This window comes from Elephantulus edwardii, unplaced genomic scaffold, assembly GCF_000299155.1.
Source record: "Elephantulus edwardii isolate Elephantulus edwardi_28Jun2011 unplaced genomic scaffold, EleEdw1.0 scaffold00136, whole genome shotgun sequence".
Lineage (NCBI taxonomy): Eukaryota > Metazoa > Chordata > Mammalia > Macroscelidea > Macroscelididae > Elephantulus > Elephantulus edwardii.
In genome coordinates, this window is record NW_006399886.1 from 8,331,154 (window position 1) to 8,346,420 (window position 15,267).

General features: G+C 37.1%; 1 protein-coding gene across 1 annotated transcript in view; it reads left to right on the top strand.

Moving 5' to 3' along the window:
* LOC102862055 (ephrin type-A receptor 6-like) overlaps positions 1-15,267 on the top strand; it is a 1,552,036-nt gene that overhangs the window by 177,799 nt on the left and 1,358,970 nt on the right.

The following is a 15,267-nucleotide window of genomic DNA, read 5'->3' on the forward strand; positions in this document are numbered from 1 at the left end:
GATATCAGTTACAGCAGGTAGGAGGGTCACGGACAAACACTGATTTAGGTAAGCAGTTTCCCAGAGATGGGCAGGGTGGCAGCTACGTGTCAGAAGTGTTATCTATGGCAGAGGTAAGACCCGCTCAGGATGGCTTCCCACAGAGTCCCCCTTCTTTAGTTTATAAAGGCCACAGGTGACTCAGGTCTGTCTTAGGCTACATGCCTTAGCATACTTCTTTCACACAGGCTTCTTACCTGTCATTGGAAGGCAGGACAGCCTTGGCCCTGTTCCTGTCTTAGATTGTAACCTGGCAAGGTTCCTTATCCGTCATTGGAAAACAGGGTAGCTTTGGCCCTGTCAGTCTTAGGTTGGTAACCAGGCGAGTGAAAAGAAGGAGGTATGCTAATTCCGTTATTGACAATGAGCCCCTAAAAAAGGTGACTGATCCTTGATCGCATCCCCTTAACTTTTTTTGGCCATAATTGATTGAATATACATTCTTTTGCTTTACTTAAATTTTTTGTCACAATATGCATTAACCCATTTACCATCTTAGCCGTTAGGACTTCTTGTGTCAAATCTACAGCAGAAGTAGAGACAGCAGCAATCATATGGATGAGAGAAACAATTTCTACAATAACAAGACCTACAGCTCTTTTGGTTCTTAATCATAACTTATATAACTCTTAAAATTTTGCAAGCTTTTATCATCATACCAAATATTTAACTTCACCAATGTCATAAAAAAAGGAGGATTCTTTAGAAAAACAACCGAATAATCTTTGGTAATAGAGCTGATACAGTTCGAGATTTTACAAAGAGAACTGACATTATTTTTAGAATATTCACCAGTGATCACATTATTACCAATTAATAAGACACATGGATCAGGTACCCAAGACATGACTTTAGCATTTGTGACATTATCTCCCTTGCATTTTTCTTTTGGAATACAGTAAATATTTATCTAATCCATACTACCAACTGATTTCCACAAGTTAGTCAATAGTACACATTCCTCCCACAAATTCTTTCATAGGAAGTCCAGGACCATATGCATGAAGAGGTGACCTGTTTAAGAACATAGAATAGTCCATGCGAGGTAGCATTTCAACCCTGGTCCTTTAAAAATTATATTATCAGTACTAATGTTAGTGAAGAGAATGGCCATAGCGCTGCTATGATGACATTTTCTCCTAGGTGATTGCCAACTGCCAGCATGACCTTTCTCAAAACATAAGGGAAAGTTGGAATCTGCTGGAAAGATGGTGTTTATTCTACCTGCACCATATCCAGAAGCTCGTCGGTCAGAAGCCAAATAATTCAATTGTACAGTTCATGATAGATTTCCACTGTTTAACTCTGAAGATATTCTTTGCATCTTATTAACAAATAAGCATCCATTTTTTGGTTTACTTTTGGTAAAGCAGATAGCGGCATCCACTTCCAAAATGGATTGCCCCCGGAAACTCCATGTACGAACAGTGCTAAGGCTGTTCGTCCATATGGTCGCTATGAGTAGTCTACGACTCGACGGCATTAAACAGCAACAACAACAAAGTGTACCCAGAATAACTGAATGATCTTTCTTCCCATTTTATATGACTATGGAGGGATATCCTAAAGCATAAGTATTATTAACATAAACAGGTATGAGGGACTCATTCCATGTCACCAGGTGCAAGAGAGGAGGATCTGGAACGTATGCTCAATAGGACTCTTCCGTCGTCACCAGACCAATGCCGCACAAGATGCTCAAGCAGCTAACAAGGAGCTTTTTCATTCTGTGGGAAAACACAAACATAGCCTTGATCCCATATTAACACAGGGTCGGGTCTTTTTCATTGTTTTTTTAAATGCATCCTTCCATTTAATTTCAGCGTACTTTCATTGTATGTTTCCCCATTGTCTGTATGTGGCAGAACTTTTATTGTCATCCAAAATTAAAAAAAAATTTAAAATAAATTGTAAATGAGAAATATAATTATTTGAATTTAGGGGATGTAGTATTCCAGTTCCCCCTTTCTTAATAGAAATAATTTTTGATAGTAGAAAGAGTACATTCTACAATACCTTGTTTTTGAAGATTGTAAGGAATTTTAGTTTTATGACAAATAGTAAAATATTTACGAAAATTTTGAAAACTTTTGCTGGTATAGCTAGGAGCACTATCAGTCTTGATTATATTATGAATTTGTAATATAGAAAAAGCTAATAAACAATATGTTAGAACATATTTAGTTGCTTTTTCAGATAAAAAAGATAATGTCATAAAACTGGAACTGATATTAATAATAATCTGTACAAATTACAATTTTCTAAATTTAGGAATATGAGCTACATTTATTTGTCGAATATAATTTGGCAATGATCATCTAGGATTTACTTTAAAATGTGGAACAGGCAATAAAGAGAAACATTTTTTACATGATTTTACAATATTTTTAGCAGTTTCTTTTAGAATATGAAACATTTTATGTAAATTTTACTATTGGTGTAATGACTATGATAAAATTGTTTTGCTATTGGTAACTTAAAATTTATTAAACATTAATTAGTCAATTTATTTTCTTACATTAAAGGTCCTGGTGAAAAGAATGAGACATAATATAAATGATAAAAATATGATTATTTCTTTGTCTTATTAATAATTGTATATGAAGACACAATTATAAAACTATAGAATATTTGCTTTGATAATATTTACTGTACCAATAATTGGAAGTGTATTAACTACGTAAATTATATATAAAACTATATATACAGTTTTAGACTATAGACTGAGGGTAAACTATTAATACTTGCTCAATAGCTTTTAATTTGGCTTGTTGTGCTGAAAATGATGAACATTCAACTATTTCAGAGATCTCCAGTTGGTTCAAAACAAGCCTTTTCCCTGGGAGATCCATCAGTAAATATTACAAAAGCATCAGAAATTGGTTGATTAACAACAAACTTTAGGAAATATAAATGAATTTATATTTGTAAAATATAATTAATTTTTGGGCAATGATGAGTAATTTGACTGGGATAATTGGCTAATGCAATTATCCATTCTGAACAATATTGAGATAGCCAATTAACTTTTAAAGTATAATAAAGGGTAATAATTTCATATTAAAACATTGTAATGACTCCTACTTTGCCTTACCAATTGAGACACAGCCTGTGGACAAATCCACAAAATTCTTTTTTAGAGAGTTTGACAAATGTATCCAATGTAATCATGTATCTTTCAATCTTTTGTCATAACTAATGCAAGATAAAGAATAATTCCTTCTAAAATATCAAAGAGAGGTTTTAACTCAAGTGTAGTTAATTTAAGATACAGGCAAATCCAATTTATGTCTCTAAGCAATTTTTGAAAATTATTTAAAGTAGTTAATTTATCTACACGAATTTGTAATTTTTGTGGAAATACACAATTTTTCATAATTTTAGTACCTGAATACATAAATGGTTCATAAAATTGAACTTTATCTTGAGCAATAATTAAACCATACAAAAAAGAACTGACAGCCTTTAGAGCTGCACTTCTTATAAACTTTTGACATAAGGTGGCGCTGATGATTATTTTTTGGTGGAGTACATGGAAATGGTATCTTATAAATTAACAAATGGAGCCAGGACTGTCCAATTAAAATATCAAACAAGTTAAAGGTCCCACACAGTCATTTCGAAACATGGCTTAATTTAATTAACATTTTATATTGATTTTTGGAAATCATCCAGTGTTCTGGATTACTAACACAAATTTGAAATTTTTGAGGTTGAACACAATTTTTCTCCATTCTAGTTCCCAAATACATACACTAAAATTCGCTTTTATTTAAGCCTTTTACAACTTACTGCATACTCTCAATTTAGCTTATTAAGTTTCATATTCTGGCACAACCAGACATTTTATATTAAAGCAAAACTATTTTTAATTTTTCTTTTAAACAAAAATACATAAAACTTATTATCAGTCATCCTACTTTTTCTTTTGAACTTTATACCATGTTAAAACTTTAATTTTATTCTTAAAATGATATTTTGTCCAGTAGTTTAGACATATTAAATTATTTTATGTGTTTTTACCACCCCAAAATGCCATAGTTTAATAACTGCAATTTTAAATACTATGCAATATTAATATCAATAGTAATATTAATATTTTCATCAGACCTTTTTTAAGGCTAAATAAATAGCACATAATTTACTTTTTTGTACTGGTTTATAGAGATGATTTAGCATTGAGTTTGTTAATACTCCAATGTTCCATTTTTTCCATAATTAGAAACATCTGTAAAAACGTTAAGACCTTTGAAAGGAACAGACGATATGATACATATAGGTAAAAATAAAGAGATGTGTTCCTGAAGAGATTGAAAGAGTCTGTCAAACTATGCAACTTATTTAACCAGATTCAACACAGACAAGCATTATTTAAGAGGCTATAAAGAACAAAAGGTGGAGAGTTTTTATTTTTACTCCTGCAGGTTTTCATTCAAAGTAGATACTGGATAAAATGCATGGATTTATGAAGGCGATAGAGGATGCCAAGAGCTGATTTCTCAAAGATATCTTGAGATAAAATATCTCAGTTGGCGCCTTTAAGACATTTGAGACACCCACTCTCAGTGTTTCCTCGCCTGTGAGATATAGAATTTATATAGATATTAACTTAAATTTATTTCTATCAATTCTTACTTTTCATTGAAACTTTTATTGTTACATTGAACATAAGACAAAAAGACAATAAAATGGAGACAGTAAATGAATTTAGACAAAAAACAAAACAATTAACACAACATTTTGAGGACTCTGTTATAACACCCCCCTTTTTTAAAACTCTATTTACTTTTCCTATATTTACAAGACCTGTAAAAGAAATTCGATTAACAGAAAGAATAAGAGAGGGCCTTTGATCATTAATGATGGTTTTTCCAAAACAAATATTTCTTACTTTTGATCTATTAATAGTAGAAAATGCATAATAAGGTAGAAGCAAAAGTTGACCAATTACTTAACCAGTTTGTAGGAAAGGAACAATAACTTCATTACATTAAAAAATTCCTTAACCAAAAGATCCTAGTTCCCTATTTTAAAGTAACAGATCAACTGTAGCACCGCCTTTGCTGCACACAGAGTGCAGAGGCGAGAGGAAGGAGAGAATGTGTTAGGAAAAGTCCAAAATGCAGTAAAGGACCTCCGCCACCCCATTCCTCCAGTCTGGGTTGCAGGGGACTGGAGCAACGGCCGCCACAAATCACAAAAACCCAGAGCGCCAACATTGTAAATGGTGTTGTTGTTGTTGTTGTGTGTCATCAAGTCATTTGCGACTCATAGCGACCCTATGTACAACAGCCCTAAACCCTGCTCTATCCTGTGCCAATTGCACTGCCTCTGACACACCCATCCCGATTACCCCAGTCACTGAATCAATCCATCTCATAGAGGGTCTTCCCCTCTTGTACCATCCCTCCATCCTCCCAAGCATGATTATTACTCTCTTGATTTCTTTCTCTGAGTTCTGTTTGTTACTGTAGAGGAATACTACTGATTTTTTAATATTGATCTTATATCCTACCATACTACTAGATTGGCCTACTATAACAGTTTTTTGGTTGATGTTGAGATGTAATCCCTTTGGAGGCTGTCTTTGATCATGGTATTTGATTCATTTGAATCATAGTGAACCTATATAACATTATAGAATTGCCCAAAGGGCTTCCAAGGCTGTAAATCTTTATAGGAGCAGACTACCTCATCTTTCTCTCTTTTAGCTTCTGATGGGTTTTATGTGCTGACTTTTAGTTTAAGCAGAGACATACTTAACCAATTGTGCCATGGGAACTTCTAGAAATTATTATATCTAATAGTATTATCTCAGTATGTTAACATTTATAGTGATATAAAATGTATACTAGTGGGAAAATTTCAATGAATAGGATGACTTATTTTATAGTGAGTAAATTGTAGTTTACTGTCTTCCCATTTCTTTGAGGCTCATATTCATAATGAATTATATTGTATCTCTCTAAAATACTTGTAATCTCTAACCCCAATATTTCTGGATCTAATTACTTTTGGTAATAAAGTTTGCTTGATTGTGTAAATGAGGCCCTATCCACCTAGGTTTAAGTAATCAAGATTGTGTCATCTGCATAACACAGGTTGTTGATGAGTCTTCCTCCAATCTTGATGGCACATTCCTCCTCATACAGCTTATCCTCCTGAATGTTTTGTTCTGCATATAGATTGAAAAGGTATGGAGACAGGCTACACCCTTGGCACTCTTTTCCCTATTTTAAAACATGCAGTGTTTCCTTGGTTGTTCTGATGACTGCCTCCTATTTCAAGTATAGTGCAAGGTTTTACATAAGTATGATCAAGAATTCCGGAATTCCCATTCTTCTCAGACTTAGCCACAGTTTGTTGTGATTCATACAGTGAATTGCTTTTGCATAGTCAACGAAACACTGATAGACATTCCTCTGGTACTCCCTGCTTTCTGTCAAGATCCATCTAACATTACCTATAATATCTCTAGTACTGCAACTCCTTCTAAACCCAGACTGCACATCTGGCAATTCTCAATTAATGTGCTGTTCCAGTTATTTTTGGATAATTTTCAGCAGAATCTTGCTTGCATGTCATATTAATGGTATTGTTCTATAGTTTCCACACTCTGTTGGGTCACCCTTCTTTGGAATGGGAACAAATATGGATCTCTCCCAGTCAGTTGACCAGGTGGTAGTCCTCCAGATTTCTTGGCACAACTTGGTGAGCACATCCAGGGCAGCATCTGCTTATTGAAGTATTTCAATAGGTATGTTGTCAATTCTTGAGGTCTTGTTTTTTGCCAATTCTTTCAGAACAGCTTGAACTTCTTCCTTCATCAATCACCACAGGCTCTTGCTCATATGTTGTTTCATGAAAGTCTTTTGTGTCAGCCAATTTCTTTCACTATAGTCACTCTATATATTCCTTCCACCTGCTTTTAATGCTTCCTAGATCATTCAGTATTCTACACATTGCATCCTTAAGCAGGAAATCAAAAGATGAATTTTACTTGGAAAGTCTGCTGTCAGGTACCTCTCCAGAATACTGAAGAGCAACGATGCCAGTCTGGGGACTTAGATGTGTCTGATCCAGGCCATGGTTTTTCAATTATGTGCTTTGCATCAAAAACGCGGACAATGATTAGGCATTATAGAAGGAGAATTGATGCATTCGAATTGTGGTATTGGAGGAGAATATTGAATATACCATGGACTGCTAGGAAATCAAATAAGTGTATCCTGAAGATGGTGAAACCAGGCTGCTCCTTGGAGGCAAGGATTCTAAAGCTTTATCCTACATACTTTGGACATTTTGCAAGGAGGGGCCAGTCCTTAGAGTTGGACATTATGCTTGGAAGGGTAGAGGGACAGGAGGGGAAGATCCTCCATGAGATAGATTGACTCAGAGACTAGAGTAATGGGAGTAGGTGTATTGTAACAATTAGTGTAGCCCAAGATAGAATATGGTTTAAAGGTGTACATAGTGTCGCTATGAGTCACAAGTGACTCTGTGGAACATAACAATTATAACATCTATGTAAGGTGTCTAAAGCCAATGACTTTTGAAATATAAATCAAGCTAATTAGACTGAAGAAAGCATGCAGAGATGAGGGAAGTTAGGTACCAAGTTACATCCAAATTTCTTAGGAACCTGGGAACAAGAGATGAAGAGAAACAAGGAACTTCTCCCAAAGCCTATGAAAAAGAAAGCCTGCATTTTTAGTCCTTATTTTTATAATTAAACAAAAGTTATGTTTGTTAAAGCCACCCACTTGTAGTATTTCTGTTATATCAACACTAGATAATTTAGACAACACCCAAAATTTTGAATAAACTAATTCTCATTTAGGAATAGTTGGAAAGATAAGGAGCATTAAGCACAGTAGTAAATTATGCATATTAGTAAAAAGCAATTGATATTCTGTTACATGTTGGTAAATAATGAATTACTCTGCCTTCCACATTTTAGCATTTCATTTTAAGTAGCTTTGTTGTCATAGAAGATGCTGTGTTTTTGTGTTTTTTTAATGAAATCTCAAGAAATTCTATTAAATACTTGTCGGGGAACAACGAAACCTAAGGTATTTGGGGAAATTTTGTATATTATGTCTCTAATTATAGGTAATAATACAAATTTGCAATTTGGAGATAGCTTATACTAGCCCTTATATAGAAGAACCGTGGTGCCCTACTAGATAGGCAGTAGTAAGCCAGAGACATTGCCTTTCTGGAGGGGAGGTTCAAATTCCCAGAAATTACATGGGACTAAGAAAGGATGTCTCCTCCTGTATTGTTTATTGCCTCAGAAAACCCCAGGAGTGCCAGCTGTTAGTTGGTTCTGACCAAATGGAACTGAATGAGTCCTGAAATAAATATTGCCAAGTTTCAGAATTAATCAAACCATGTCATTATTATTGTTTATGGCATAGTGATCATATAGGTGCATCTCCTGTCAGACAGTGGTCTTTTGTTTTCTATGATTGATAGTCTACCAAAATGCATTATCATGTGAGTTGATTCCCTTTGGAATCACTGTTCACAATACTGTATTAATATTAAAAGTGGTCACTATTAATGTTGTTGTTGTTGTTATGTGCCGTTGAGTCATTTGCAACTCATAACGATACTATGTACAAGAGCCCTAAACCCTGCTCTATCCTGTGCCAATCGCATTGCCTCTGACACACCCATCCCGATTATCCCAGTCACTGAATCAATTCACCTCATAGAGGGTCTTCCCCTCCTGCGCTGTCCCTCCACCCTACCAAGCATGATGTCCTTCCCCAAGGACCTGTCTCTCCTTACAACATGTCCAAAGTATGTCAGACGAAGCCCCAGAATCCATGCCTCCAAGGAGTAGCCTGGTTTAACCCTCTCCAGGATGAATCTGTTTGTTTTCTTGGCAATCCATGGTACATTCAATACTCTTCTCCAGCACCACAGCTCAAAGGCATCAATTCTCCTTCTATTCTCTCTAGTCATTGTCCAACTCTCTGATGCATAACAAGTGATTGCAAAGACCATGACCTGTATCAGGTGCACCTTAGTCTCCAGAGAGACACTGTTGCTCTTGAGTACTTTAGAGAGGTCCCTAACAGCAGACTTTCCAATCACGATACATTTTTTTTTATTTCCTGGCTGCTGGTGCCAAGAGTGTTGACCCTGGAGCCAAGCAAACTGAAGCTGTGAACAATTTCAATCTCTTCGCCATCCATCCTGATACTACCAATTGGTCCAGTGGTGAGAATCTTTGTCTTCTTGACATTGAGCCTCAATCCATACTGAAGGCTGCAGTCCTTGACCCTCTGCAGCAAGTGCATGAGGTCCTCCTCAGTTTCAGCAAGCAGGGTTGTGTCATCTGCATAACGCAGATTGTTAATAGATCTTCCACCAATCCTGACGCCACACTTCTCCTCACAGAGCCCAGTCTCTCGGATAATCTCCTCTGCATACAGGTTGAAAAGGTATGGAAATAGGACACATCCCTGGCGTACACCCTTCCCAATTTTGAACCATCCAGTGTTGCCCTGCTCTGTTCTGACGACTGCTTCTTGGTCCAAGGAATACACTATTAATACTTATTAAAAATAATACGTACAAGCAATAATTTTGATGTTGTTGTTGTCATATAACATCTAGTCAAAACTGATTCATAGCTGACCTTCCAGGAAGTTTTCAGAGGTTGTAAATCACAAGGGAGGAGTTTATCTACCTTTATCCTATGTAACAGCTATTGAACTTGAACTTTGTGACTTTAATTTGACAGTACAATTCCATATCACTAGGCCACCAGAGTTCATTCATAACTCTATTGACCTTTACATTGGTAGTTTCTCTTTATATGCCTCAATATAGGGGGAGTATGGTTGTTTTCTTGGTTTTTTGTGGTTTTTTTGGGTGTTTGGTTGTGTTTTTTTTATTTTTTTGTAAAGCTCTTGGAATTATGGTGTATGTCTTGGGATTATAATGGATCAGAATTCCTTTCATTTTATGTAACTACAAATAGAATTATATTAAAGTATATTTTTTGATCATTTATAATAAAGGATATGTGGGCAGTTTGATGTTTTATTGATTTTTATTAACCAATTGTTACTGTGGCTGCCTCTGAGAAGAATGGGAATCCCAGAACATTTAATCATGCTAATGTGAATCCTACACTTGGACCAAGAGGCAGTCGTCAGAACAGAGCAAGGCAACACTGAATGGTTCAAAATTGGGAAGGGTGTGTGCCAGGGATATGTCCTATCTCCATACCTTTACAACGTGTATACAGAGCAGATTATCTGAGAGTCTGGGCTCTATGAGGAGATGTGCGGCATTAGGATTGGTGTACGATCTATCAACAATCTGCGTTATGCAGATGACACAACCTTGCTCACTGAAACTGAGGAGGGCCTCGTGTACTTGCTGCAGAGGGTCAAGGACTGCAGCCTTCAGTATGGACTGAGGCTCAGTGTTAAGAAGACAACGATTCTCACCACTGGACCAATTGGTAGCATCAGGATGGATGGCGAAGAGATTGAGATCGTTCACAGCTTCAGTTTGCTCGGCTCCACAGTCAACACTCTTGGCACCAGCAGCCCGGAAATCAAAAAACATATTGCGATGGGAAAGTCTGCTGTTAGGGACCTCTCTAGAGTACTCAAGAGAAACGGTGTTCCTTTGGAGACAAAGGTGCGCCTGATACAGGCCATGGTCTTTGCAATCACTTGTTATACACCAGAGAGTCGGACAATGACTAGGGAGGACAGAAGGAGAATTGACGCCTTTGAGCTGTGGTGCTGGAAAAGAGTATTGCATGTACCATGGATTGCCAAGAATACAAACAGATTCATCCTAGAGAGGGTTAAACCAGGCTACTCCTTGGAGGCAAGGATTCTGGGGCTTCGTCTGACATACTTTGGACATGTTGCAAGGGGAGATAGGTCCTTGGAGAGGGACATCATGGTGGGTAGAGTAGAGGGACAGCACAGGTTGGGAAGACCCTCTATGAGGTGGATTGATTCAGTGACTGGGGTAATCGGAATGGGTATGTCTGTGGCAATGCGATTGGCACAGGGTAGAGCAGGGTTTAGGGCTGTTGTACATAGGGTGGCTATGAGTCACAAACGACTCGACGGCACATAACAACAACAACACCACCACCACACACACACACACACATATATACACATATGTGTTAGTGTGTGTATACCCACCAAAAAGAAGCAGGAGAAGGAAGACAGTAAAGACCACAAAATGACAATAGAGAAAATTAGAAAGCAAATACTATTTGATTTTGACAGTGACCGTAAGCATGGAAAGAGGTATTTGATTTGGGAAGTTTTTTTTATTGCCTAAAGAACATTACAAAGCTTTGCAAGGAGTGTTTTGCCTCAGAAATATGCTTTGGAATGTACCAATGTGATTAAACTTCCTATTCATCTCTGTCAGTCATGGCCCTTCAAAGACTGATTTCAGTGAGTTGCTCATTATGAGAGGGAGGACAGGAGGAAACATTTGTAAGAACAAGTGATTAATGACATCATTACAGAATCCTGTAGCTATTATTCAAACTTTAGAGTGTTTGTGTGAAAATAGTTAGGGGGAAAAAGAGAATATCCTTGACTTTCCAAATTCTAAATATTTGATCGAAGATGCATTAACATAACAGGCTACAACTTGAGAATATACTTGATTTCCTGGCTAGGTAAGGCATAGTAATCACTGTAGTTTATTTACTACCCATGTGGTTATGTGTTGAAAAGAGTTAATATACATATATTGTTTACATAAATTATGGTACTTATTGGTCACAGGCAGCATGTTAGGAGAGGCTAAACATATGGAACATGAGGCCTTCAACTACTAAAATTACCAAAAGATCTGTCATCAACACATTCCCGATGTAACTAGGTGCCGTCAAGTCAGCTGTGACTCAGTAACCATGTGTGCAACAGAATGAAAGCTATCTAATCCTGGCCATTCCAATATTCTTCCATTGTTGTAGTCACTGTGTAATATGTCTCTCTTTGAGGATATTCTGTCTTCCAGTGACCCTTTACTTAATCAAGGCGATGATTTCTCCAGGGAGGAGGACTCCTAAAAACATCACCAAGTTATGTGAAAGAAGCCTTATAATCAATCCTCACTTATAAGGAATAATCTGGTTACATTTTTTCCAACATGGATTTTCTTGTTATTTTGGCTATCTATCGTGTATGTTGAATATCCTTTGATAGTGATATGATTCAAAGGTGTCAATTGTTCTTTGATCTTACTTATTCTTTGCCCAAATTTCACATGTCCATGTGGTTGCTGTTGTTAGGTGACATCAAGTAGACTCCCAGTTCATAACAACCCCATGAACAATAGATCTAAACCTTGCCCTATTCCGTGTCATCCTCATCATCTCTGACGTGCCCAGCCCTTTGTTATAGTCACTCATTCTGTTGGTCAATCTATTTTGTTGATAGTTTCTCTTTCTTTAATCATCCAACTATTCTAGCATGTTATCTTTTTCCAAGGACCATGTCCTTCTTGACAACATGTCCAGTGTATGTGAGACAAAGTTTCATCCTCCCTGGACCACCCTGGTTGCACTTCCTCCAAGAAAAACTTGTTTGTTCTTTTGCAAGTCTATAGTATATTCAGTTTTCTTCTCCACTACCAAAGTTCAATGGCATTGATTAGTTTTCTGTAATCCTTATTCATTTTTCAACTTAAAGATGTATATTGTTTTATTGTTGTGTGCTGTAGAGTCAGGACCAACCCATAACTGACCCTCCAGTGGATTTTCAGAGGCAGTTAATCATACAGGAGCATATATTGCCCATATTTCTTCTGCAGAACAGCTGGTGGCCTCGAACCATGCACCTTTGGCATTGCAGCACAGCTTCTTGCCAGTAGGATGTATAGGAATCAATTTAAAAATGCATTAGATCAGGAGTACCTTAGTCTTCACACTGACATTGTTACTCCTTGGAGAGATCATTGACAGCACATTCTCTGAATGCAACACATCTTTTTTTCCTTTGAGATGGGTATGATGCTGGGAAAGGTGGAGGGTTGGTGAAGGAGAGGAAGATCCTCAACCAGATGGATTGACACGGTAACTGTGCAATGGGCTTATGTGTGTCAGGAAGAGTGAGGATGGTGCAGGATAGAATAAGGTTTAGATCTTTTGTTCATAGGGTCACTATGAGTCATGCTCAACTCAATAGCATCTAACTACAGTGACAACATATTGATATTGTTCTGAAACTCCAACTGACATACTTTTGGCATACTTCCAAAAGGGACCAGTCTTTGGAGAAGGACATCATGCTTGAAAGAGTAGAGGTTCAGCACTGGAGAGGCTGACCTTGGGTAAGAAGGACTGACACAGTGACTGTGGCAATTGAACAGGTGTGTCATAGACAGTGAGATTAGCTCAGGATAGGACAGCGTTTAGAACTATTGTTCATGGTGTCACTATGGGTTGACATTGACTTGCCAACACATAATATGACAATAATTTGTCTCTATAGGGAGCTTTGATGGCTTCGTAGTAAGGGTTATGTGACGAGAAAAAGGCTTATGGCAAAAATCCGCCAGTTTCTCCATGCGAGAGAAATGGGCTGTCTTCTCCCATGTTATTTACTGCCTCTGAAAACTTGCTGGAGGGTTAATTATGAGGGTGTTCCAAAGTGAGGATACCTACCAACAGCATATATCTATATCTGTCTGTCTATCATTCATCTCATTGTCACTAAGTTGGAACTGACTCAGAATTGGCCCTTCATTGAGTTTCTCAGGTTGTAAATTGCACAGGAGGTGATTTTCCAGCTCTATCCTATAGAGCTACTGGTAGATACTAACTACCTGAGATGCAACATTTGCATTGGCAGCCCAGCTGCCTCTGCTCTATGCTACAACTCTGGTGATATAATCCGTAGTGTGTTGCAATGCCAACTGAAAGGCCAAATTTTTCCTGTGGTAAGAATCCACCAGTTCATCCACTGAACACTGAGCAGTCTCTTCCTACTAAGGAAACAAAAAGGAAGGTTTTTGCTGTTATCAGAACCAGCTTAGTAGCAGTACCTATAAGTTTTTAGATTAATAGATAGATGCATATATGGATGGATGGATGGATGGATGGATGGATGGATGGATGGATGGATGGATGGATAGCTAGATATATAGAATGTGTTTGTATCTTTACATGCAAACACACACACAACTTCGAATAACATGCCCAACAGAGGAAAAAAATCTGCATATGATTTTTGATCCCTCAAAATCTAAGTATTGATAACCTACTGTTGACTTTACTTATTAATGATGTTAAAGAATCAACATGTCACAGGAGTCCACAATTAAGGTTGCATAGTGGAATGTACTTGGGGCGGTGGGAGGGGTGCAAGGGGATTGTGTACCAGGGAGGAGTGTTTCTTTTACTTTTGAAAGAGAGGAGTGAACTGGGGGATGGGTGAAGGGATGGGCAGGGAGAGAAGTGCAGCAATGAATGAATGGAAATCCAAAATCTCTGTAAATGCTCATTAAAATTATTTAAAAAAAAAAAACCAAAGTGAAATAAAAAAAAAGAATCAACATGGTGTTTTAGATGTAGTATTTTCTGAACTCACATAAAAGAACAATTTTTTTTTACTCTTGGTAGTATAGTTTTTTCTCTGTACCTGTAATGTGACAGACACTTTCGGTGCAAGTCGCTTCTCTATTGTCTGGGCCAACTTACACCCGCCCGTGGCTTCCAGGCTCCCATTCTGCCCAGTCTCACAGAAGTTTTTTCTGTTTTGTTTGCAATGGTCTTTACACTTGATTCTTTTATCTTGAAATGATGAACAACTGCATCTGCAGAATCTACACTGCACTACCAGACAATTAGACTTTTTAATAGTGATTTTTCTCCCTTTGGAAACACACCCAACCTCACTATTGTCACTTTGGAGAGGTTCTAGGATATTACTCAAAGTTTGTGGTATTTCACTAAATGTGATGGAAGATGTGTGAAATGTGCAATAGATTACTTTTTACTCAGGTATTAAATTAACTAGAGAGATAAAGGGCTCGCATAAAGATAATTTCACATAACATTTATGTATTAGTAGATCTGCACAGTTCATATCTGTATTTTTCAATGGTTAATTATGTGTACATAGGCCTTTGGTGGTGGTTGTTCTTAGATACCATCAAGTTGGCCGTGACTAATAGCAACCTTATGTGCAATGGGCTTATGTGTGTCAGGAAGAGTGA